The following is a 27,284-nucleotide window of genomic DNA, read 5'->3' on the forward strand; positions in this document are numbered from 1 at the left end:
GCCACATGGCTGCAGATTCACTTATTCAAAGTCACCTTCTGATCACAGAAGAACACACCTTATCACACACTTAATCACAGACCCCAGACAAGAGAAATTCCAAACTATATGGCTTTTTGATATCCATCTTCTCTCTGTCTCACCCTACGGGTTTAACCCCTATGCTTCTCTCAAATACCTTTGGATAATTAAGTTGCTTGTGTCATGGAGAATAACTGTCTTGTATCTCATCAATTCCTATCATACCAGTCCCCTACCTTAGGGGCATACCAACCGTTAAGAAACCTGTAATCTCTGACATATTTCAGTAATATTCCCTTCATTTGTTTTTCTGTTTAACTCATGTCCACCTTGCTAATAAACAATTTCTGAGTTTGGAGTTCTGAGTTCTGAATTCTGAGTTAACACGCTGAGGAGCTCCCTGGTGTCTTCATGTCACCCCTGTCGTGAGCGAGAAAGAACCAGTCCGTTACCTTTCCCCTGGAGATCACCCCGCCAGAGACCCCGACAGTCAAGCAAGTGGTTAGTCTTGTTAGTCATCTGAAAAATCACAAGACTATTACATGCACAATAGTCTATAAATTTGAATTGACTTTATCCAAGCTTAAAATTATGCTCACCACTCTTCATTTGCTGTCTTTAAAAATATTTTGCTCTTGTACTGTACAGCAAACCATAACAAAGGGACTTTTCAAAGTTAACCCAATTAACAAATAATATGATGATAATATTAACTATTGATTGTCTTTTTGAACCCTAAGACAGCAGGAACCTCACATCTTCACTATAGAGCCTCTACTTCCCCCAGTCCTGGAACCCTTGGATAGGGTCCACTTTCCCGTATGCATCTCCCAATCCAAACCAAATAATATTGCATCCACCGATCACAACCTAACCAAAGCAACGATTGCCATCTCAACATGCTTCACCTCAGACTGTATCCAGAGACTTCACATGTGGAATGACAACCCTTCAGCTTCATTACTCGGCTTCCAGATGCCACCAGGATGCTGGCTAGGCTTCCCTGGATTGAAGACCCCACCAATGTGTCCTGGAGCTCAGCTTCCCCAGAGACACACCCTACTAGGGAAAGAGAGAGGCAGACTGGGAGTATGGACGGACCAGTCAACGCCCATGTTCAGCGGGGAAGCAATTACAGAAGCCAGACCTTCTACCTTCTGCAACCCTCAAAGACCCTGGGTCCATGCTCCCAGAGGGATAGAGAATGGGAAAGCTACCATGGGAGGGGGTGGGTTATGGGAATTGGGTGGTGGGAATTGTGTGGAGTTGTACCCCTCCTACCTTATGCTTTTGTTCACTAATCCTTTCTTAAATAAAAAATTTAAAAAAATATTTTGCTCTTTTTTCTGCTCTCTTGAACTAGACATTAAAATAATCAGGAAAAAGCTGTTCATCAGATATGACTTTTAAAGGACTACAGTTATAAGGTCATTATCTCATATCATTACCTACATGTGAGACTTCCATAAATTGTTATGATGAAATATATTTTTATTATCATTAGTGGAATAGGACACAGCAATGAATAAGACAGTAATTGTCTTTATTTATGAAACAGGTATCACCAAGAGCAACTTAACTACATCAGTTATCTTAATAGCAAGCTGATACTAACTTCAGTATGATAAATAGTTTTACAGTTAGTTATTATTTACCTGTAAATATGACACAAAGCTTTCCACAGTATTGGACACATAACAATAGGATGTGTTTAACAAATGTCTAAATCTTTATTTTTTACTTAAATCATAACAAAACAAATAAACAAACAACAGACTCTTCTGCTTGAGTATACTACATCGATTTCAAGGTTTTGTTGTACATTCTACCTTCATTGTCATTATACCTAATGGGAGGAGGAGGAGGAGGAGGAGGCCTGTAATATTTGCAGACTGAGTGAGTCCATCACAGAATAGCTAACAGACCAAGCACAGATACAATGAGGCTTTCATAAATAAGATAAGGAATAGGAAAACAAAATATATAAAATTTCCTTAACTCTCAACTCACCTGTTATAATTTGCTGTTGTTTGTCTATGCTTGTTAATACTTTCCCTATTATCTTAGAGATGATATGCATTAAAATGCTCTTTAAAATAAGTATCCACAGACACATTTAACAGTTTGATTGATGTGTAATTTATAATCCACGTAGTTAATTGAGGCTTGGCCTCAGGAATTTTTTTTCTTTTATTTGCCAAATATATACTGAAAATATGATATACAAAGTACTGTGAGGAACAAAGTGATAAAAATAGGCATGGATTTTGACTTAGAGATTCAAATATGTAGTAGCCACTGCAAATCTAATACACAAATAATTTCAAGTCACTGAGAATACAGTAAAACAAAAAGAGTAGGAAAAAGTATTCCAGATATTGAGAATATGAAGTTAGATCATTATGGGGGTATTATAATTTACTCTTGAAAGAGAAGTTAAAGATCGTCTTTGCAACATGGATGGTCTTCAGCAGAGATGGGTATGAATATAGGGGATGTCTAATTAACATAGCCAAGTGAGGAAAGGTCTAAAAAACTTATACTATATTTTGGTTTAAAGGAATGCTACCATTTATGTGAAATATTAACCATTTTAGGAAGCAAAAGGAAAAAAATGTGCAAAGATAGGTTTGGAACTAGTTATTCATTGTCTTTTATACTTGTACAAAGAGTCTGAATTTTGTTCTGCAGATCAGAGTTCTCAAAAGTTAGCCTGAATCAGGACCCCCTGGAAAACTTATCAAAACACAAACTTCTGGGTTCTAAACCCAGATTTCAGGGTACACTAGGTCTTGGGTGGGGAGTGAAAAATTATGTTTCTAACATGTTCTCAAATAGGTTTGTTATGCCAGTGGAAAATATTGTAGAAGACAATGTGAACAAAATGTAATTCTCTCATGAAGCTGTAACATGGGCAGTTGTAACTCTGGTAAGTGGAGAGTAGAGTGGATTAGAGAAAGGAAACTCTCGTTAGGGCAAAACAGGGTATAGTTCCAATTGAGACTTAATCTAATGTGGTGAGAACAAACATGAAAAGGACAAAACTGATGTGTGAAATGAGGATGGGAGTAAAGTTTTCTCAAGGTAACAAGAAAATCCATGTAGTAATAAGACAGTGATTTTGGCTTTGTTTTCTTCCTCACATATTTACTTTTTTAACCACTGTCACTTGTCTAAATCTTTTGTTTGGTCATCTTATAAAAAAGCCACTGCATTATTATTTTTTTTCAGTTTATTTTTTCTTAATTTGTTTAATTTTCTTCTTAAAATTATTTATTTTATTAAAGATTAAAAATTTTTTTAAATTTATTTTCCCTTTTGTTGTCCATGTTGTCTTTTTATTGTTGTTGTAGTTATTGTTGTTGTTATTGATGTTGTCATTGTTAGATAGGACAGAGAGAAATGGAGAGATGAGGGGAAGACAGAGAGGGGGAGAGAAAGATAGACACCTGCAGACTTGCTTCACCACCTGTGAAGTGACTCCCCTGCAGGTGGGGAGCCGGGGGCTCGTACTGGGATCCTTATGCTGGTCCTTGTGCTTTGAGCCACATGTGCTTAACCCGCTGTGCTACTGCCCGACTCCCAGAATTATTTTTATTGAAGTGCCATTATATTAAATTATTTTTATAAATTACAAGTGTGCATCATTAAATATCAGCATATACTCTATCAGGTCCACCATTAAAAGTATAATTCTATTCTTTTAAAATTTTTGCTTATTTTCTTTGATAAGACAGAGAGAAACTGAGAGAGGAAGGGAAGAGAGAGAGACATCTACAGCACTGTTTTATGACTCATAAAGCTCCCCTTTGCAGGTGGGATCAGTGAGTTTGAACTTGAGTGTTTGTGCATGGACACTCAATTAAGTGCATCACTATCTGGCCACCTCTAACTCTATTCTTTATCAAACAAGTTGACTTGTTTTACTTTATTTACCCATACCACTTTTCGTAGTTTTCACCTATTTGATTTTTTTCTTTTCAGTGGGAGGTGGGATGGGTTAACGAATTATAGCACATTTGTCTATGCATGGGTATAATTTCTCAGTTCTGCATAAAAGTAGCGGGTTAAGTGCATATGGTGCCAAGCGAGTCCCTGGCCCCCACCAACAGGGGAGTGAGTGGCTTCACAAGTGGTGAAGCAGGTTTGCAGGTGTCTATCTTTAAAAAAATTTTTTTTATTATCTTTATTTATTGGATAGAGATAGCCAAAGATCGGGAGGGGTGGTAGAGATAGAGAGGGAGAGAGACAGAGAGACACCTGCAGACCTGCTTCACCACTTGTAAAGCTTTCTCCCTGAAGGTGGGGACCAGGGGTTTGAATCTGGGTCCTTGTGCACTGTAATGTGTGCGCTTAACCAGATGCACCACTGCCTGGCCCCATGCAGGTGTCTATCTTTCTCTCCCCCTCTCTATCTTCCCCTCTTCTCTCGGTTTCTCTCAGTCTTATCCAACATCATTGACAGCAATAACAACAACAATAATAACAACAACAATAATAAACAACAAGGTCAACACAAAGGAAAAAACCCAGGGGCAAAAAAAAAAAAAAAGTTTGCTACGCAAGGTCCTCAACTTCCTCTCCCTCAAACCTCTCTATTCCATTCCTTTCCTTGAGTATCTTGTTTTGGTGAGTATAGCACATCTTAGTCCAAGTTTCACTCTCTATTCTCCCTTTCTGACTGTCTCCCAAGTTCCACATGCATGTGAAGTTATCTAGTATTCATCTTTCTTTTCCTGACTCATCCCAGTCAACATTTGTCCTTTAGATTCCAACAAAGGTGAAGCAAAGATTGAGATTTTAGTTTTTGTTCTGATGTCCAGGTTTTTGACACTTAGCCTTGGTTCACCAACATTGGTCAAATTACTCTATCCTTTCTGCTCTCCCATTATCTATATATTTGCTTCTTTTGTTGCTATTTGTTCCCAGTTCTATCCCAGCACACATTACCTCATTTAGAGTTGGAGTTCCTTTGCTTCTTTTTTTATAGGATTCCTTTCAGTAATTCTTGCAAGGCAGGGTTGGTGGTGATGCATTTCTTTAGTTTCCATATATTTGGGAAACTTTAATTTCTCCATACTTGAAGGATAATTTGTCAGGATAGGGTATTTATGGCTAGTAATTCCTATTTCTTAATACTGTTAATATGTCATCCAACTTCTTTCTTGCTTCTCAAGTTCATGTTATGAAATCTCATGAAAGCTTGATGGTTCTGCCTCTGTCTGTTAAATCCTTCCTTTCCCTTGCAGACTGCAATATTTCTTCTGTGTCCTTACTTTTAGAAAGTGTTACTGTGATGTGTTGTGGGATGGGCCATTTGGGATTCAGGAGCTTTAGTTTCTCTTCAGTTTCCTCTGTGACTATATTTTGAACATTGCACAAGTATGGATTATTTTTCTTCGAATATGTTCTCTCCTCCTTTCTTCTCTTCATCCTCAAGTATCCCAATAACTCACATTTATTTTTCTGATGGAGTCTGCTATTTTAGAGGACTGTTTCTTTTTTTTTGTAAACATTTCCTTTTCAGCAGCTTTGCACTCAGTGTGGTGATTTTATCTTTTAACATTGCTATTATCTCCTCAAGATGACGTATACCACTTACTAGGCTTCTTATGTATACCCCCAACTCCATCTAAAATTTTCTTCATATAAACTCTGTTCAGAATTTTCCTCATCTATTTTGTAACTCTTTGGTGAAATTATTTCTGAGATCCTGGAATTGTTTCTGTATGTTATGGTTGAAGTCGCATTGCCTTCATAATAAGTTTTCTGAATTCACACTCAGACATTTTATCCAATTTTTGTGATATTGGATAGTTGAGTTTGTGTTCATTTTTTTGGTTAAGTGTGGCTTCTGCTGCTCAACCAGCAGGTGGCACAATGGCTATATTGTTTATACATTTTGGGGTTGGAGAGAGGTAGGGGAGAATCTTTGGTGTTACCTTCATCAAGTTTAGCTAGAATAAAATTTCAATGTAGCGATTATGGGAGTGCTGCCTCTCTGAGCACAATTGCAGTGGCCTATTTCAGACTGCATTCTATAGACTGGCCACCCTCTGCTGCTGTTTGGGCTGGGTCCTCATTCGCCTTTCTTGTTGGGGCTCAAACTTAGTGCCAGTATGCCATTGTCTATTTCATAATAGCTACCTTCAAGTTCCCTTTGTCTTAGGATATTTTCCCATGCCTCCTTCCATGCATCTGTCTGCATCCACTTGTCTCTCAGTGATTTTCTTCAAACACTTTCAATTGTAATTGAAAGTAAAAATTGTAATCGTTAAGTGAAATTCTGAGCATATTTAAAAATTCTTTTATTTCATTTTTCCTGCAGGCATGATCTTTTAATCACTGTTATTTCTTGATCATACCCTGTGGGATAACCCTTTAATATTTTTAAAGAAACAAAATAAGTTGGATAATGTTACTAGACAAAGTTACTTAAATGGTCCTTCATGCAACTTTTTACTTATTTATTTATTTTTAATATTTTATTTATTATTGAACAGAAAAAGAAATTGAGAGGGGTGAGGGAGAAATTGAGAGACACTTGCATCCTTGCTTCACCACTTGTGAAGCTTTTCCCCTGCTTGTGAGGACTAGGGGCTTGAACCTGCATCCTTGTGCACTGTAATGTGTCTGCTTAACCAAGTGCACGACCACCTGGCACCTCCTTGATGCATCTTCATGAGACTTAATGGACTTTTGTGAGCAAGATTTGGAAACCATTAAAATATGTCTTCTTTAGTCATAGAACAAAGTGGTTTTTAATTATAAATATGAGTTGATATGGTTATTACCTTTAAAAAGACTTTTAGGGGCAGCCAACAATTCTGGTGTCTATACAAAAAACTTTCATAAAAATCTGTTCAGTTTATGAAATAAACAGATTTTGCTTTTCTTAAAATAGACATTGCATCAGTTTATTTATACCTAGGTAGAACAAAAAAGAAAGAACATTACAGATCAGAGTCACATAATTTCCAACAGTTTAAGTAACTGATCCAAACTTATCTTTACTAAGTTAGAAAGTTAGACTATATTAAAAAATATTTTTTCAGTGGAGATAAGAGTTACTGTATGCTTTTACTATTAATTGAACATAAAATCACTAAATTTTTTAATTTTTAAAAATATTTTATTTATTTATTAGAAAGATAGGAGGAGTGAGAGAAAGAACCAGACATCACTCTGGTACATGTGCTGCTGGGGCTTGAATTCAGGACCTCACGCTTGAGAGTTAAGCACTTTATACACTGCACCACCTCCCGAACCACTATAAAATCACTTTTTATAGTAAATGGGACTTTGCTTTATTTCTACCAGTATTACTGGACCTAATATAGCTGCTAATCTTCAAAAAGAAGTATTAAGTGATTAATATAATTGTTTTTGCATTCCTGATTAACCGAACACATCCCTTTTCTGGGCACATTGTCATCGGTAATAACATTAAAGGTCCAGGCAATACATTACCAAACACAATTCAATTAATTCTAATACCAAAGCTGAATTGAAGTGTCAATATTATCTTTTACAATGGTAGTTCTTTTATGATTTTAAAACAAGTAATTTCACAATAACAAATTTCAACAAAAGCAGATGTATAGGAAGAAACTAAAAACGGTAGGCGTAACTTTTTATTGTAGGTTTTTTTTTTTCCCTCTTTCCCTCTAAATGATGTCAGTTCTGCATGAACCTAAGCACAGCACATTACCTTCTCTTTGGGAATTTTCACACCCTTTAAAACCCACTTGATTGTTAATGTCAGCTGCATTATTAATTTTTTAAATAACAGTTATTAAAAGTTGATGATGCTTACTTAAAAATGTTTAAATCTGCTGGGTTCAAATGGGGTCGTCAACAAAGCCTGGTCCTTTAATTTGGGCAGAGAATGATCATCTCATACAAATGTGGTTAACTCATACTAGAGGAATTTTCAGAAACAGAATTTTTATTCTTTTGAGTTCATTGTTGGTAACAAATATTAGACAAGAAAGGAACTGAAGGAGACTTCCAAAGGTGTAACTATGGAGTAGCAGCAGCCACGTTTTTGCTCTCCCCAACTAACTAGGGAAAGCAATTAAAATCACCTGAAAACAACAAAATATGGCTAAAATTTCTTTAAAAACTCACCAAGCCACAGGTGAGTACAGACTGTCACCTGCAGCTCATGGACAGAAAGTGGGTGAGTGAACAATTCCTGGGACTAAAAGGCCCTACTCTATGTCTGCCGGCATCAGACTAGAATTTTAGCATCTGAGGATCACCACTTCCAAGTCCCAATTAAAGAAACAACCATTAAAAAAATAAATAAATAAGGAAGAAGAAAGGAAATCACTTAAGCCACAGATGAGTACAGGTACATGTGGCTTGAGGACTGAAAGGCGGTGAGTGAGTGATTCCCAGGACTGAAAGCCAATGCTCAGAGATGACAGACACCAAATTAGGGTAGTAGATGTGACACATCACTTCCAGGATCAAGTTTTAGCAACAAAAAGAGGGAGGAGGAGGAGGAAGAGGAGGAGGAGGAGGAGGAGGAGGAGGAGGAGGAGGAGGAGGAGGAGGAGGAGGAGGTGGAGGAGGAGGAGGAGGAGGTGGAGGAGGAGGAGGAGGAGGAGGAGGAGGAGAAGAAGAAGTAGGAGAAGAAGGAGAAGAAGAAAAAAACACTGAAAAACTCACCAATTTACAACTGGGACTTCCCAAGTTACCATTGCTGTTACCCTACAGTGGCTGGAAAAGCAGCAGGAAGACCATATATTGACATCAAGGTCACAGAACTTGTTGGCTGACTCAGGATAAAAATCTCTCCTTCTCCACAAAGATATAAAAACAGAGAAATCTAACACCTTAGCTATAATGCTTCCTGCTAGTGTGCACACACACAATCCCCACTAAATAAGGAAACCCAGAGATACACAGACAGCAATGACAAAAAGCCCCCCAATCCAGACAGAAATAGACTTAGGAAAAAAAAAAGATAGTCATAAAGTTTAGAAAACTCATTATGAAATCAATTCAAGAACTAAGTGATCATCTTACCAAAGAATTACAAAGCATAGGAAAAAAACACCTTCAAACAACTTAACAATCTAAAGGATACTTTGAATGCAATTCAGGTTGGAGTAAGAGGTCTTAGAAGTAGACTTAACCTCCATCAGGAACACATCCTGAACCCTCTTGTGGGCCTCTACAAGAACTTGCCCAAATGTAGAACAACAGTGGTAGGGACTGCCCCATTCTCAGAAGGTAGACTGGGTCAACATACTCTGCCACTTGAGAAAGACTAGTTCTGAAATGAATAAAGCCTTGACTGTTCCTAGCGATGACCATAGCTAAGATCTACAGAGATGCAGAGATTACACAGGCTCCTGTGCTGAATACGGACCCCAGATCAGATTGATGGAGTTTACAGTTAACAGTATTTATATACATTTTCCATATCTGGGAGATACTCTCTTCCATGATCCAGCTTTCTAGTCCTATTTCCAAGTCTGACACCATCTCCCCAGACAATACTTCTAGCCCGCCTCCATGTTAGCTATTGGGCTCAGGTAGAAATTGGTAAAGTAGTGTACCCCAAAGAATATACCAAAAATAGACTTCTTAGCTTTTTTTAAAATGGAGACCCCAAATCTCATCTGCTCTATTCGTCTTACCTTTAGGTTCCTGATTATTAAACAATTTGTTCTTCTTTATATCTTTTAAAAAATTTTTATTTATAAAAAGGAAATATTGACAAAACCATAGGATAAGAGGGGTACAACTTCGCACAGTTCCCGCCACCACCAGAACTCCATATCCCATCCCATCCCATCCCCTGATAGCTTTCCTAATCTTTAACCCTCTGGGAGTATGGACCCAAGATCATTGTGGGATGCAGAAGGTTGAAGGTCTGGCTTCTGTAATTGCTTCTCCATTGAACATGTGTGTTGATAGGTCAACCCATATTCCCAACCTGTCTCTCTCTTTCCCTAATGGGGAAGTGGAGCTCCAAGGCACCTTGGTGGGGTTGTCTGTCCAGGGAAGTCTGGTCACATCCTGCTAGCATCTGGAACCTGGTGGCTGAAAAGAGAGTTAACATACAAAGCCAAACAAATTGTTGAACGATCATGGACCTAAAGGTTGGAATAATGCAGATGAAGTGTTGGGGGGGGTCCTCCATTTTGGAGATAGCTAGTAGGTATATTTTAGTTATATTTCAAAGGGCCTATAGGTATACTAGTGGTTTTTTTTTTTTTTTTTTTTTTTTTTGTCTGAGCCTGAAATCTGATATGCAGGTGGATCCAAGTTATTGTCTGGGGAAATGAGGTCATGGCTGGGAAAAGGACCAGAAAGCTGGATCAGAGAAGAGAGTAGTTCCCTAATATGGGAAAGGGGTATAAATATTGTTGACTGTAATGCTTTTTCAGCCACCAAGTTGCAGACGCTACCATGATGCCAACCTGACTTCCCTAGTCAGATGACCTCACCATTGTGTCCTAGAACCTCACCTCTCCAGACCTCTACCCTACTAGGGAAAGGTAGAAATAGGCTGGGAGTATGGATTGACCTGTCAACATCCATGCCCAATGGAAATGCAATTACAGAATCCAGACTTCCCACCTTTTGCACCCCATAATGATCCTGGGTCCATACTCCCAGAGGAAAAAAGAATAGGAAAGATTCCAAAGCAGGGAATGGAATGCAGAATTCTAGTGGTAGAAATTGTGTGGAATCATACCTCTCTAATCTTACAATCTTGTTAATCATGATTAAATCAATTTTTAAAAAGAGCTTAAAAAAAAAGAAAAAGTAAGAAGTAGATTTAAACAGGTAGAGAATATAAACCACCATACTCTGTGAATTTAAAAGTCTTAGGAAAAGCTTAGGAAAAATGAAGCAACTTTTCAATGAAATAACAGATTCCATCGGAAATACATTTATCAGAGATATTGGATCCTTGAGGAAAAAGGGAGAGAAAAAGGAGTAGAAAACATATTCAAAGAAATTTTAACAGAGAATTTTCCATACCTTAACAATGTTCTAAATATAGAAATCCAAGAAGGTGAATGCACATCTAAATTTTTGAATCCAAAATGACACAAACCAAGACACAGCTTTGTAAAACTATCCAAAACCAGGGGTAAGGAAAAAATATTGTAGGCTTCCAGGGAAAGGAATAAAGTCACATACAAAGGCAGAACCATCAGGCTTTCATCATATCCCCATTACAAACTACAGAGGCAAAAAGTGGAATGGCATATTCAAAGTATTAAAAGATAAGAATTTTCAGCCACGAATTATGTACCTCACTAAATTATTCTTCAAATATGAGGGAGAAATAAATATCTTTGCAAACATTCAGAAACAGAATGAATCTGCCACTACCAACCCTGTTTTGCAGGAATTTCTGAGACGAGTCAAACATGAAAAGAAGAGGCAAAAGAATCTCAACTTCTTTTGTTATTTCCCTGACAAGTTTTTATTAGTGATTTAATATTGCTTTACAAAATTATAAGATAATAGGGGTATAATTCCATAATGTTGCTACCACCAGAGTTTTGTGTCCTTTTCTCCATAGGAAACTGCAGTAGTTTTCCCAAAATTGCAAATATAGGTTGACTTCATACCTATATCTATCTATCTATATATATATATCTATATCATCTATATCTATGTAATCTATATATATATATATATATAATTATCTAATATTTTGCTCACTTAAAATATTTGTTATTAATAGTTTGTTACAAATTTTGAGATTACAATGCATAGTTCCATACCATACCTACCACCAAAGTTCTGTATTCCTACCCCTCCCACCTCCCAAAGACAACCACCATAGTTCTCACAAATCTTAGAAACATTTTGATTATTTCTGGTTTGTTTTCATTTTGTTGTTGTTGTTGTTGGAAAGTTTATGTAAATGAGATCTTCAGATTCCACATATGAGTGAAACCATATTGGTCATAGGATCAATGCAACAGGAAGAAATAACCACCATCAACTATGCTCCCAATATGCATGCACCCAAATATGCAAAAAAAAAAGTACTTGCTGACTGAAAGGGAGAAATTGACAGCAGCACAGTATTAGCTGGAGACCTCAATACAGCATTCACAGCAAAAGACAGATCATCAGGACAAAAAAAATCAACAAGACATAGAGGCTTTAAATGAAATCATAGATGAGATGAACTTAACAACAATATGCAGAACATTTCATCCCCCCAGAAAAGCATATACATTCTTTTCAAGTTCACATGCAACATTCTTAAGGATTGACCATGTGTTGGGATACAAAGACAATCTTAATAAATACATGAATATTGAAATCATAAATAGTATCTTTTCTGACCATGAGATGGTGAGATCTGAAATAACCACAAAAATAAGAAAAAAAAAAAGACACCTTAACTATGGAGACCAAACAATACACTTCTAAATAATACGTATGCCACTGAAAAAATCAAAAGAGAAATTAAAAATTACTTGGAGAACAATGAAAATGAAGATACCAACTACCAGACCCTGTGGGATGCAACAAAAGCTGTCCTAAGCGGGAAGTTTATAGATATAAGACCCATATAAACAAAGTGATGATCTCAAGTAAGCTACCTAATATCACAACTGAGCCAACTAGGAAAAAACAAAACAAAAACAAAGCAAACATCAACAACAATAAAACCCAAAAGTCAGCAGGAAAATGAAATAGTCAAAGAGCAGAAATTAATGAAATAGAATCCATAGATGATCCAAAAGATTAATGAAACTTAGAGCTTGCTCTTTGAAAGGATACATAAAATAGATAAACCACTGGCTAAACTCACAAAAATCAAAAGAGATAAAACTGTGATAAAAACATCCCGGAACAAAAGAGATGAAATTACAATTGGAGATGGGGAGATATAAAAAAAATCATACATCAATATTAGGATCATACCATACCTTATCCAATAGGAAGTAGGTAGCTTAGTAAAGACATCTGGGTCTGGTCTTTTATTCTTGGGTAGATTTTTTGCTTAACAATTCAATTTCTAAACTAGTAATTGACATGTTTAAGCTACTTACATATTTGTCACTTTGAATACACTAGATAAGATGAAGAGCTTTCACTGATTGACAAGGCCAATGGGTCAAGAGATTATTTAGGAGAAGAATGCAGATAATGTGGGATCTGGTAGTGGTGCACCCCGTAGTGCACACATATTGCCATGCACAAGGACCAAGTTTCTAGTCCCTAGTCTCCACTTGTAGACAGAAGCTCCACTGAGTGGAGCAATGCAGCAAGCGGGTTCCATTTTTATCTAGCAAAAAAAAAAAAAAAAAGGCAAAGGTTTCTTTTGTGGTAAAACAACATTTTTTTTCAGTTCTTAAAAAAAAAAAAAAGCTTTTATACTCATTGCTCCAATCCAACTTTCTAGCCCTTTTCTCCGCTCTGACACATTTTTCTTAGACAATATTTCTATCCAACTTCAGGCTAGCTATCAAACTCAAGCAAAACTATCAATTGTGTGCCCCCAGGAGCATGCCTAAGATGGACTATCTAGCTTTCTTCTACTCCAAGATCTCTAATCTCATCTGCTCCATTCTTTCTTTTTCCATCAGGAACACCATCATATGCCCTCTTGTTGGCCCTGCCAGGACCTTGCCCTCACCATAAAGCAGGGACAGTAGGGATAGTCCTAGTCTCCAAAGGGAGTTTGGGGTACAATACCTGCCACTTGAGGAAGACTGGGCCTGAAATGAATGCAACCTGCAATGTTCCAGCTGTGACCATAACCTGCGAGCTCAGACCAAAAGGGACTCAGAGTCTACACAGGCTCCGGTGCTAAATATATATATATATATATATATATATATATATATATATATGGGCCCTGGGTCAGGTGGATGGAGCTAAATAGTTCATTTGTCCACAGAATTTTTTTTTTCAAGATTGGGAGCTACTCACTGCCTTAATCTAACTTTCTATCTCATTTTCTCCACTCTGACATAATTTTCTCAGAAAATGTTTTTATCCAACTTCAGGCTAGCTATTAAACTCAAGCAAAACTATCATAATTGTGTGCCCCCCAGGAACATGCCTAAAATAGACTTTCTAGCTTTCTTCTAACGTAACATCCCTAATCTCATTTACTCTATTCCTACTTTTTGGTTCCTGTGCATTAACCATTTTGTCTCAGTTTATGTGCTACCTGCCACCTTCCAGACACCAAGTTGCAGATGCTACCATGATGTCATCCTGACTTCTCTGGGCAGATAACCTCACCAGTGTGTCCTGGAACCTTATCTCTCCAGAGCTCTGGCCCACTGGGGAAGGATAGAAACAGGTTGGGGGTATGGATCAACTGGCCAACACCCACATACAGTGGAGAAGCAATTACAGAATCCAGAACTCCTACCTTCTTTCAAGCAACCTTGATCCATACTCCCAGAGGGAAAGAGGTGATAGGAGGAAGAAGATAAGAGGGCTCCGAACTCCAGCTTTCTCAGAACATAGAGAGAGAGGAGGAAAAGGAGAGGGACATATGGAGGCAGTAATGTTGTTATGAGTGGTTTGGAGGGGAAGAGAGGATTGGATCAGGAAGCAGAAGGGGGCAATTGTGTATAAATGTAGACAGATAGTTGGAGAGATTATGGCTGGCCCATGTGGTGGCTTGCAGTGAGTGAAGATTTGGAACCCTGGTTGTGGGAATGGAGTGGATTTACACCCCTGTTGACATGTAATTTTGTAAATTGCTATTAGATCACTACTAAAATTTAAAAAACCCTTTAAATATTGAATAATGCCTATACCTTGACTTATATATGAAATAATACTTAATAGGTGTTTGCAAGTGCTTACACTTCCTGAAGCACAATTTGTTTCATTGTTTTAAAACTTCTGATGATCCACTTGGAACAAGTCAGAACCACTAGTCTATGCAGCTTTTGTGTTGAAACATACAAGCCTAGCACTGAATTTTATTGGTATACCAATTCTGTTCAAGCATATGGAAAAGCACTTTAGATTTTACTTAAAAGGAAGGACTTTTTTATCAATGGCAATTATACCAACTTGCAGAAAAATCCTTAACTTTATAATGTTTCTTAATTTCATAAAGTAGAAAGCAACTTTAGAGTGGAAAGTGATTTGTGTAAAACCTCTGATTCTAAACATACTGATTTGGCACATGCAAAATCGATAGTGAAATTAGTATTTGCTGAGACTGAACTGGCTTACACAAAGTTGACTTAAAACTGGGGAGCTGTATCATGACAATTTCTCCATAAGTGCTAATTTTGCAATGGCTATTTTACAAGGTCTTTCAGAATTGTATCTTAGACCTTAATGGAGCAGTTCCACTCTCAGACATTGAATAACTTTACTGTCATCTCTTACCATTTGGTTTCCTTGCCTCATGGTTTTGCTTCGATCAGACATTTATCTTGCTGCAGAAATATTTGATTTATTCTACTTCTCAACATTGTCCTATTTCTATTTTCTTTTGTCTCTCCTGTTGATAGACTCTCATAAATCTCTCAAATATTAAAATTATTCTAGGTATTTATTATGTATAGTCTCAAGCTGCTCCCATAGGACTAGTAATTTGACCTTGCATACTTATTTTATGATTTAAGAATTCAAATTTATTGTTTTTTAATTTCCCAAACTAACCAGCTGAAAAAAGGTTGTTTGGTATTTACATCTAAATTCGTTTATCAGCATTGTTTGTCTCTTTCTTTTTGCGCACTACATTATTTTCCTGGTTCAAGGTTATGATAAATGTGTTACAGTGGAAGGAAATTCCAGAGTTTAAACTATTTTCATACTAAACCACATAATATGTCTTGCATTAGTCATCTGTAAACAGCTTCACAGATATTTCCTGTTGTTTCTCTATGATACATCTTGACTTTACAGTTTGTATTTTGTCTTTCTGGCCAATAATATTTCTCTTCTTCAAGGGGAGGTTTAGATATGTCTCCAATTTCTTTTTGATGAAATGAGATAGATACAAGCTCACACCAGTTTGATTTATTCAGACTAAGATTGAAAAGATTGAGCAAACAGTTGGATTTTCTTTAAACTAACTTTGGTTGAGCAAGTGGAAACAGAAGGTTAAAAAAGCCCTAAGAATTTGTTAGAAGAAACAAAAATGCCACCTACTTTGGTTTATTTTCTCAAGTTGATTCTTTGTGGCATGCACTCTATTGATGAAGAATGAAATGATCAAAATGTAGAAAGACCTTCTGTTCTATTTTGAGTCTTTTTCATTAAAATATAAGATTTCTGGTGGTACACAGAATATTTGTTTAAAATAGCATAAAATACTAATGATCTCTTCAAAGTTGCTCAAAATTACCACTTTTCAGGAATTTTATTTCCTTCAGTTAATTTTATTTCTTATCTGGATTCCAGAAGATAAGATGATAATTTTTGCAAGTTTTTTTCTTTTTTCGTTTTTTGCCTCCAGGGTTATTGCATTGGCTCAGTGTCTGCACTATGAATCCACTGCTCTTGGTGGCCATTTTTTTTTCATTTTATTGGATAAGACAGAGAGAAATTTAGAGAGAAGCGGGAGATAGAGAGGTAGAGAAAAATAGACACCTGCAGACCTACTTCATCACTTGTGAAGTTCTTCCCCAAAGGTGGGGAGCTAGGGATCTTTGGATGGGTCCTTGTGCTTAGTACTATGTGTGTTTAACAGGGTGCCCCACTACCCGGTCCTCTGTATTTTTTTTCCAGATAAAACACCACAAGAACACTTTCCACAAGTACTATTATTAAGCTCTATTGAAGGATATTAGGTAACATTCTTGGAATGTGCTGTCTTTCATTATCTAATGTTTTTCTTTTTCATTTTCCAAAAGGATTGCATTGAATATACAATCAAGAGCTGCTTGTCCGTGGGCATTGACAGGTTGGTCCATACCCCCAGCCTGTTTTTATCTTTCTCTAGTGGACCAGAGCTTTGGAGATGCGAGGGCCCAGGACACATTGGCGAGGTCGTCTGCCCAAAGAAGTTGGGATGGAGTCATGGTAGCATCTGTAACTTGGTGTCTGGAAGGTGGCATGACCTAAGTTGAGACAAAATGGTTAATGACAAGAACTAAAAAGTAGGATTATAGCAGATGAGATTAGGGATTTTCAGGTAGAAGAAAGCTAGAAAATCCATTTTAGGCATGTTCCTGTGGGCATACAACTATGGTAGTTTTGCTTAAGTTTGGTAGCTAGCCTGAGGTTGGATAAGAATATTGTCTGTGAGAATGGTGTCAGAGCAGAGAAAAGGGCTAGAAAGTTGAATTAGGGCAGGAGGGAGTAGCATGTCCTAAAGGTACCAGGACTGAGGCTCTGGATTTTTTAAGATGTATATTTTGTGTCCAATTCAATCTCTTATTGTGTACAATAGCTGTTTTGGGGAGAGTGAAGGCCTGATCATGGCTACTTCATAAACCACGCCTCCCATGTTGTGAAATTATTAGACCATAGTTTGTAAAAGAATCTTGATATTATTTCCCGCAGAGATTGTACCAATTTTCATCTCCACCAACAGTATACAAGAGTTCTTTTCACTTCTTCTCTAGAACTTACTGCTTGATCTAGGGGTCTAGATAAGAGATGATATGATAACACTTTCAAGGTACTTTTTTCCTAATGGCCAATGATCTTGAAAATTTTAATGTGTCTACTTGTCATCTGTGTACCATCTATTTTTTTCTTTTCCCCCCTTTTGTTGCCCTTGTTGTTGTAGTTATTATTGGTGTCATCGTCATTATTGGATAAGACAGAAAGAAATGGAGAGAGGAGGGGAATACAGAGAGGGGGAGAGAAAGATAAGACACCTGCAGACCTGCTTCACTGTCTGTGAAGGGACTCCCCTGCAGGTGGGAAGCTGGGAGCTCGAACAGGGATCCTTAAGCTGGTCCTTGCACTTCGCCATGTGCACTTAACCCACTGCACTACTGCCCGACCCCACTGTGTACCATCTCTGAAGAAGTATCTATCAGATCTTTCATACATTTTTTTGATTGAGTTGTTTGATTTTCTTTTTTTTTTTCTTTTTTCTTTTTTTGCTTTGTTGTATGAGATCTTTACATGCTTTGGATATTAGTTTCTTGTCAGACATAAGTAATTTGAAAGTATCTTTTTCCTAGGAGAAAGTTGCCTTCAATTTTGTAGTGTTTCCATTTGTTATGGTCTTTTCTATCATCTGTTTTATTGTGGGGATTGATGGTTTACAGTGCTGTCATCGACATGTGTATACTCTTCTATTTGACGATGTATTGTTTACTTATTTTCAGTTTGGTTTCTCTTGCTACTAAAGTTGACTTTCCCAAAACACATCTGAGGTAGATGTTTTTTTTCTGTTTACTATTTTCTGTGTATTTCTGTTGATTTAGATGTTATTTTCAGTTTAAAATATCTTTTTCAATTACCCTTTATTTGTAGTGTTAGATATTTATCTATTTTTTTTATTTTTAGTGATATGTGGTTGTAAAGATTTCCCAAACAATCAGTGGAAGTGGTTTTTTAAATGGGGATATTCCATTGCACTGGTATCAGTATCTGTCTTTTTGCCCAAATCATGCTATTTTTCTTTTTCTTTTTTTTTTTAAATTTCTTTACTGGGGAATTAATGTTTTATATTCAACAGTTAATACAATAGTTTGTACATGCATAACATTTCCCAGTTTTCCATATAACAATACAAGCCCCACTAGGTCCTCTGTCATCCTTCTTGGACCTGGATTCTCCCCCACCCACCCACCCCACAGTCTTTTACTTTGGTACAATATGTCAGTTCCAGTTCAAGTTCTACTTGCCTTTTCTCTTCTGTTCTTGCTTTTCAACTTCTACCTGAGAGTGAGATCATCCCATATTCATCCTTCTGTTTCTGACTTATTTCACTTAACATGAATTTATCAAGGCCCATCCAAGATAGGCTGAAAACAGTGAAGTCACCATTTTTTATAGCTGAGTAGTATTCCATTGTATATATATATACCACGACTTGCTCAGCCACTCATCTGCTGTTGGACACTTGGGTTGCTTCCAGGTTTTGACTATTACAAATTGTGCTGCCAAGACCATATGTATACATAGATCATTTTGGATGGGTGTGTTGGGTTCCTTAGGATCTATCCCTAGGAGAGGAATTGCAGGATTATAGGACAGGTCCATTTCTAGCCTTCTGAGAGTTCTCCAGACTGCTCTTCACAGGAGCTGGACCAATGTACATTCCCATCAGCAGTGCAGGAGGGTTCCTTTGACCCCACAACCTCTCCAGCATTTGTTGCTGTTACCTTATCTGATGTAAGACATTCTCACAGGAGTGAAGTGGTATCTCACTGTTGTCTTTATTTGCATTTCTCTGACAATCAAAGACTGGAGCCTTTTTTTCATGTGTTTCTCAGCCATTTGGATCTCTTCTGTGGTGAATATTCTGCCTATGTCCACTCCCCAATTTTGGATGGGGTTATTTGTTTTCTTGTTGTTGAGTTTGGCAAGCTCTTGGTGTATTCTGGTTATTAGCCTCTTGTCTGATGTACGGAATGTAAAGATCTTCTCCCATTCCATGAGGGGTCTCTTGGATTGCGTAGTGGTTTCTTTTGTTGTGCAGAAGATTTTTAATTTGATGAAGTCCCATAGGTTTATGCTTGCCTTAGTCTTCTTTGTAACTGGATTTGTTTCATTGAAGATGACTTTAAAATTTATGCAGAAAAGAGTTCTGCCAATATTTTCCTCTAAGTATCTGATAGTTTCTGGTCTAACATCCAAGTCCTTGATCCACTTGTAATTTACTTTGTATTTGGTGAAATATAGTGTTTCAGTTTAATTCTTTTGCATGTTTCAACCCATTGTTTCCAACACCATTTGTTGAAGAGACTCTGCTTTCCCCATATAATAGTCTGGGCACATTTGTCAAAAATTAGGTAGATGCCCATAGGTGTGGGAGCTTACTTTTGGGCTCTCAATTGTTTTCCACTAATCAATGTGTCTATTCATGTTCCATTACCAAGCAGTTTTGATGACAACAGCCTTATAATACTATTTGAGATCTGGGAATGTGACGCCTCCAGTTCTGTTCTTTCTTCTCAAGATTGTTTTGGAAATTCTAGGTCTTTCCTGGTTCCAGATAAACATTTGTAGCATTTGTTCTATTCTCCCAAAAAATGTGGTTGGGATCTTGATAGGGATAGCAAATCTGTATATGGCTCTGGGTAGTAAATTCATTTTGATGATGTTAATTCTTCCAACCCATGAACATGGAATATCTTTGCACTTCTTTGTGTCTTTTTCAATTTCCTTGATATTTTTTTATTACTATAACTTTATAACTGAATTTGTGGTCAGAAAGTATGATACTTCTTTTTTTCCCCCTTGAGGTAGATTTTTTGTGTGTGTGGTTTTATACAACTTTTGGAATTGGTTTTATCTCCTTGAAAACTGATACTGGGATTCTGATAGTGATTGTCCTGAATCTGTATATTAAGTAAATAATCTCTGCTGATTATTTGTCAAGATTATTGTTCCTGGCTTCATCATCTCTTTAATATGCTTATATGTTTGTGTATATCTACAAATATATGATATTTACATTATTATTTGTCATCTAAATATTTTTTCATTAGCAACATAGGTTTTTGTGTGTTACTGGTATGTAGGAATACAACTCAGTGAGAGTGGCCAGAATGGATTTGCCTTCTATAGCAGTTTACCTTCAGGTAGCCAAGTACCTAATGATCAAAGCAGTGTCTTCCCTTTGCCAAAGGCTAAGCCAATAAGTAAGACTATTAAGAAGAAAATAGTAATAACTGCAAAAGTAAAAAGAAGTTTTGTTTGTTCTATTCACATATCTGTATTAAGCTGTAATATTTAAAGTTTATCATTGTAGAAAATAGGTATAGAGGCCTGACAATGACTTGGGAAATTTGATGCGTAAGTATTAAATTTATAACTATAAATTTTAAGTAATTCGCTTGCTTTTCTGCTACCAGGATAGTGATTACTCTTGACTTTTTTTTACAATAATATAAAAGATGTTATAATACATATATATTATATATGTTATAATGTGTTATATGTTATACTATGTTACATGTTATAATAATGCTATATGTTATAACATATATGTTATAATACATACACATATAATAATATTTTTAAGTACTCATTTATGAAAGAGAAAGGAGAAGAAAAAAAACATAGAATCACTCTGGTACATGTGATGCTGGTGGTTTAATTTGAGGCCCCATACTTGAGAATCCAATGGTTTATCTACTGTGCTACTTGCTGGGTTACAAGTTCCTGTATTTCTGTATGAGGGGACCTGAAAATGGAAAAAGAACAAGCATTATGAAATGTTCAATAAGGAAGAAGTAGGCAGATGGCAAGGAAAAGATGTATTAAGATAACTTTTTTTTTTTCTTTTTCATTGGCTTAACTTATTTTTGGCTTTGAGTTGTTGAGATTATTATTTTGTGAATTCAATATTTTGTCTTAGAGAGATATAAAGAGAGATAAGCCAGCCTCTGATGAGATCATTTACTGAGAAGTACTTCAGACAAAAGGATTTAATGGTTTTTTAGGTTAGCACACCAGAACAAATTTTAGAGCATGTCAGGCTTAGTTCTTTAGATCAACAAAAGACTTGTGCTTCCAACCCTTAGTCAGTCAGCATGCTATTCCATCCTCCCACCTATTTGATTATAATGGATGCTTTCCCCTCCAAGTATTTCATCTTTAGATTTTGATAACTTCTGCCCACCTTCACTCCCATCAATCAGATCTTACGTAATAGCACTGTGTTCACTCCCCAAAATGAAAGCTATTCTTTAGAACAACTATAATTGGAACAGGTTGAGAAAGAAAAGTCCATGTCAAACATTGCTTGTCACATGCTAGTGACAACTAGACTCTCATAAATAGTGCACAATCAAATTGTAGCTAGATCTGTATGACAGATATAAGTGGAGGAGGTCTAAAATTCTGTAGACAAAATGATGAGGAAATTTCCTTATAATAGAACTTAGCATCCTTAAAAATAATCAATTTAGTTAAATGAAACCCCTCTCAAATTCTACCAAAGTTCTCTGATTGTGTGATTATGTACTCACATGAGAGACACTGAAAATTCTCATCATTGACTTAATGAGGCTTGAAAACCAGATGTTTGATAAGTGTGTGATGTTTTTCTGATTAAACTGGGAATATTTTCATTCTCTCTCTAATTTCTATGGTGAAACACATATTGATAAGATTTGACTCTGATGTGATGACAACACTGAATCAATTCAGCAAACATTGCCACACTGCTTTGCATGCTGAATTTTGCCTTTTGTGCCGTCTGATGGTTAGTGAGGGGGTCTAACTCATCTTTCAGTCACCAAATCAGATCTAATAGGTGATGCTCTAGTCTAAACACTAGGTGGCAGTAAACTGCTGACATAGCAACCAGGGGACAAAACTCAGATCTGTCCACTACCCTCAAAGGGTTAGGTAAAGCAGATGGTATGTGGTTAACACTGAATGATGTGGAATAGCACAACATAACATAGCTTCATAACATTTCCAAAGTAGACTTATAATTATTAAATCTCCTAATATTGCTGAAGCTTCTTGAAATTACACCTGCTTATTTAAAAGCTGCATAGAGCAGAGTAACATAAGCGGTAGAGCTAGCATTTTTCAAAGATCCTAATTAGCATTATTATTTTTCTGGAGTTAGAAACAGGGTTACAGCTATCATAGCATCTCTCATCAATCATGAAAGAGTTTCTTTAAGTCTGTGATGACAGCTATTCTCTTTATTTAGAGATGCTCTTATAGTAGTTTTAAGGTGTGATGTTTAAAGGGTAGTATCTCAACATTTGAAATCTGTATAGAAAATGAACCTACTTTCAATCTTATATTTAGTAGAAATGCTTATAAAAGTACAAAGCATTATGATTAAAAAAAAAAACAGTACTCAAGTATTTGCTAAGACTATTAATCAACAGGAAAGGCTTTTAGACTGCCAGTACAAGTTTAAATGCACCAGAAAAACTGAGTCAACATTTGACAGTGAGCAATTAAAGACTCTACAGAAGGCTATAACATTATAGTTTCAAATTTTTTTCCCCAATAAGTAGTTCTCAACATTTCTTTGTGAATTGTTTGTCTCATCCTCTTCTAGCTCATAATCAGAATCAACTCTACCTGAGAGAAGTTATTATCTTCAAGATGTAGAAATGTGTTTTTGTGGAGAAATAGTTAAAAATAGAGGACATAATAAATAGCTTTCAAAGGAAAATCTTGGAATTAGGCAGTGGCATACCCAGTAGAGCTCACATATTACCATGGACACGGATTCAAACCATAGTACCCCACATAGCGCCGTGAAAAGTGGAGAAGTGCTTTAGGTATCTCTCTTTTACTCCTTCCTTCTCTTTTTCTCTATTTATCTCTGCCTCTATTAAATAAAGCAACCAAGAGTGACAGAAAGGACATGTAGGCACTAAGCCTTTGGTTATGGCCATGGTACTTAACGTAAGTGTGTTTTACTTCTATCAGAATTTATTTTTAATAAGAGACGTTGTTTTATAAGACTGTTCTTGTCACTTGGGTACGTTTCACATTTCCCATCTATTTGGTATGTTAACACACTTCCTGTTTACCACCAGAATGCCATTCCTGTCCAACATAGGCTACTGGGTCTCCAACCTCCTTTTAATCTCTACCCATGCCATCCTATCCCCTTAGAATTTTGCGATCTGTGAACGGGGTGGTGGTGCACCTGGTTGAGCACATATGTTACAATGCACAAGGACCCGGGTTCGAACCCCCAGTCCCCACCTGCAGGGGGAAAACTTTGCAAGTGGTGAAGCAGGGCTGCAGGTATCTCTCTGTATCTCTCACTCTCTATCTCCCTCTGTCCTCTCAATTTCTGTCTCTATCCAATAATGATAATAAAAAAAATAAAAAAGAATCTTCAGATCTGCTGAAATTGATTACATATTTACTGTATTTTTCCTCGTTCTGTTTATTAAGTCTCAGAAGTGAGATCATCATATATTTTTTTGCTTCTAATTTATTTCACTTAGCATCACCTCCTCTATCTATACTGTAACAGAAGACAAGATCTATTTATTATAGTTGAGTATTATTCTATTATGTATATTTACTAGTATTTCTTTATCCACTGATTTGTTATTGAAGATATATATTTTTTCCAATTCTTAGATAATATATATAGTGCACTGGCATGCACAAATCTCTGAAAGAAAACCTTTTTATAATCTATTTTTTAATTTTTTATCATCTTTATTTATTTATTGGATAGAGACAGCCAGAAATTGAGAGGGAAAGGGGTGATAGAGAGGACACTGCTTCACCGTTTGTGATGCTTTCCCTCTGCAGGTGGGGGATTGGGTTGAACCTCTGTCCTTGCACATTGTAGCAAGTGTACTTAACCAGATATGCCACCACCTAGATCCCAAGAAAATGTTTTTATATATTACTAATAAGTTATTTCTGTATTCCTGGGACATAAGAGTGTACTATTGTGATGGAACGGTGGGACTAGTTGTAGGAATGATGTGCAGGTACCTATCTCAGGAAGGTAAAAATTTGACTCTTGTGATAACAACTCTTTTGTAAACCATTATTTCCCCCATAAAGTTGTCTGGAAAAATAATTCACATAAATAATGAATGACAAATAGAAGTCTTATAAAGATTTTCTCATGATAGCCAGTAACTGGGAATTTCTAGTCTCCACTTACTATTATCAAATAAAGTTGTTATAAAGTAAGATTTAGGGATTCATTTTTAGACCTTTGAATTTCATGAATCTTGAAGAATTTCTAAATTTCTGCTAAGTCTGAATAAGACTTAGTGTTAAGGCCATTAACTTGTCACCTGAAGTCTTCATGGAGAGCAAGTGGAAGAATAGGAGACAATTTTACTTTTGACAGGTATCTCAAGCTATTTTTTTAGCTTCATACAGCACTTGAATAAAAGTGACCCCATTATGGTCTCACACTGGATCATTAGCATTCTCTTTTAGGACACTGTTTCTTTAAAAAACTGACTAGACAAACATTGCCAATCTGCTATAAGATAAAATAAGGTCTGACAAGCACTTCTGTGAAGTTAGTTGTATGAAAAGTTATGTAAAGGCATCAAAAGTTAACATTTCATCTGCCTTTTAGAGACATTCATTGCTTTTAGAGACAAGGTACATTAACTGAAAGTAGAATCACCCAGGAAATAAGCAAGACATTTTTATTAACTCACAAAACAAATTTTAGAACGTTTTTAGATGATCTTGAAGTTTGATTCACTTAACAGTGTTTTTCAAATAACCATAGTGGAATGCTTTTCCCTCTGTTGTTACCTGGTTCTAATATTGGGCAATACTACCTAGTTCATGTACACTAGTGTGTGGGAGGTGGGTAGTTGCAGGGGGTAAATATTAATTTGTATTATAATGATACATATGCCTTTTTTCTTCTTTTTTGATGTTTTTGAAATGCTTTTTTATTTATTTGGAGTAGAGACAGAAATTGTGAGGGAAGGGGAAGATGATAGATAGATAGATAGATAGATAGATAGATAGATAGATAGATAGATAGATACAACACTGTTTCACTCCTAAAGTTTCCCCTACAGTGTGTACTGTAACATGTGCAATGATCCCGGTGCACCACTGTCCTTGTGTATGCTTTTTCTAAGAAGGTTTGTATCTTTCACTTTTCAGATTAAAAGGAAAGAAAATACTACAATGTAATGCTTCCTGGCTATGTAGACCACTTTTTTTCATACTTTAAGAAATCCATACTTTTTTTTTTTTTGTACTTTCCTCAAACTGTCTTCTCATCACTAAATAAGGAGCCCCTGAACAGCATTTTTATATATTCCTTTTGGCCTATCATGATGTCTGAAACATAGAATGTGTCAAACACATTTCAATCAAATGTGAATCATTCCCATGAAGATGCTCATGGACAGAGTACAAGTAAAAGTAAGGATGTGTAGATATTCAGAAAGAATTATTGGGGCATCTCAGTGGAGGTAAAATTCCCATTACTGGCGGTAGCGCAGCAGGTTAAGCGCATGTGGCTCAAAGCACAAGGACGGGCATAAGGATCCTGGTTCGAGCCCTGGCTCCCCACATGCAGGGGATTCGCTTCACAGATGGTGAAGCAGATCTGCAGGTGTCTATCTTTCTCTCCCTCTCTCTGTCTTCCCCTCGTCTCTCCATTTCTCTCTGTCCTATCCAACAATGACGACATCAATAACAACAACAATAATAACTACAACAATAAAAAAAAGCAACAAGGGCAACAAAAGGGAATAAATAAATATTTTTAAAAATTCCCACTACTAAATAAATCAATCCAATAAAATATCACATTTGTCTCTATTTAATCAGATTAAAAATTTTAGGTTTGCATGACAAATAAAAAAAAAAACTATTTCTGTCCTTTAATTGTGTATCTTTCCTTCCTCCAGCAATGAAAAAAATCAGTTCCACTAGAGGTCACTCCAGTCATTAGCAATAGAGCTATTACCCAGGTCTGTTGACAAGATAAAAGAATTCTTTCAAGCCTTTATTTGCTAGCAGCAGGAAAAAAATAAAAGTTAACTTAAACACTCAGAATGTCCGTGTAAATATATGACTTATGTCTTTTCCATCATATTTTGCCTTAGTCTGCATCACTTTCTTTTGGCTCTAGCTAAAGATTGGCTGATCAATGTTATCCATAGAATTTGGGTAAGTCATGTCTCAGGCAATATTTTACTCAAGTTACTTTGTCATCTTTATTTTCCACACCAATTCCATGACCCAAACTATTACTATTACCATTTTGTAAATAATAAAGATGAAGTTCAGAGATATCACAGAATGACAGGACTAAGATACAAATTCAGCATCCATATTTTAAAAATTAACCTAATACCATTAACAACAATGATTGATTGGCCTTTCAATTTAGTAGCAGGTTTTAATGTTGTAACAGAGGAAATGTTTAGGGCTACATAAATGCAGAAAGATCACTCAAGGTATTTGCCCATGTATGTATGTTCAGGATAGAGAAAACTGTAGTGAAGAATGTAAAGAATTAAAGTACTAAATTAATAGATTTGTTTTCCAGTATGATAAAGATGTCATGACCAGTGGATTCACACTTCTGAATGATTTGGGAAAAGTATATAAATCCAAAGAAAGTAAGAAAATGTCTTCCTTTGAGCATCTCAGAATATCTTTAACAGTTTTGAGAGTAAGACTTTTTCACCCCATATCCAAACAGAATT

Source organism: Erinaceus europaeus, chromosome 4, assembly GCF_950295315.1.
Source record: "Erinaceus europaeus chromosome 4, mEriEur2.1, whole genome shotgun sequence".
NCBI lineage: Eukaryota > Metazoa > Chordata > Mammalia > Eulipotyphla > Erinaceidae > Erinaceus > Erinaceus europaeus.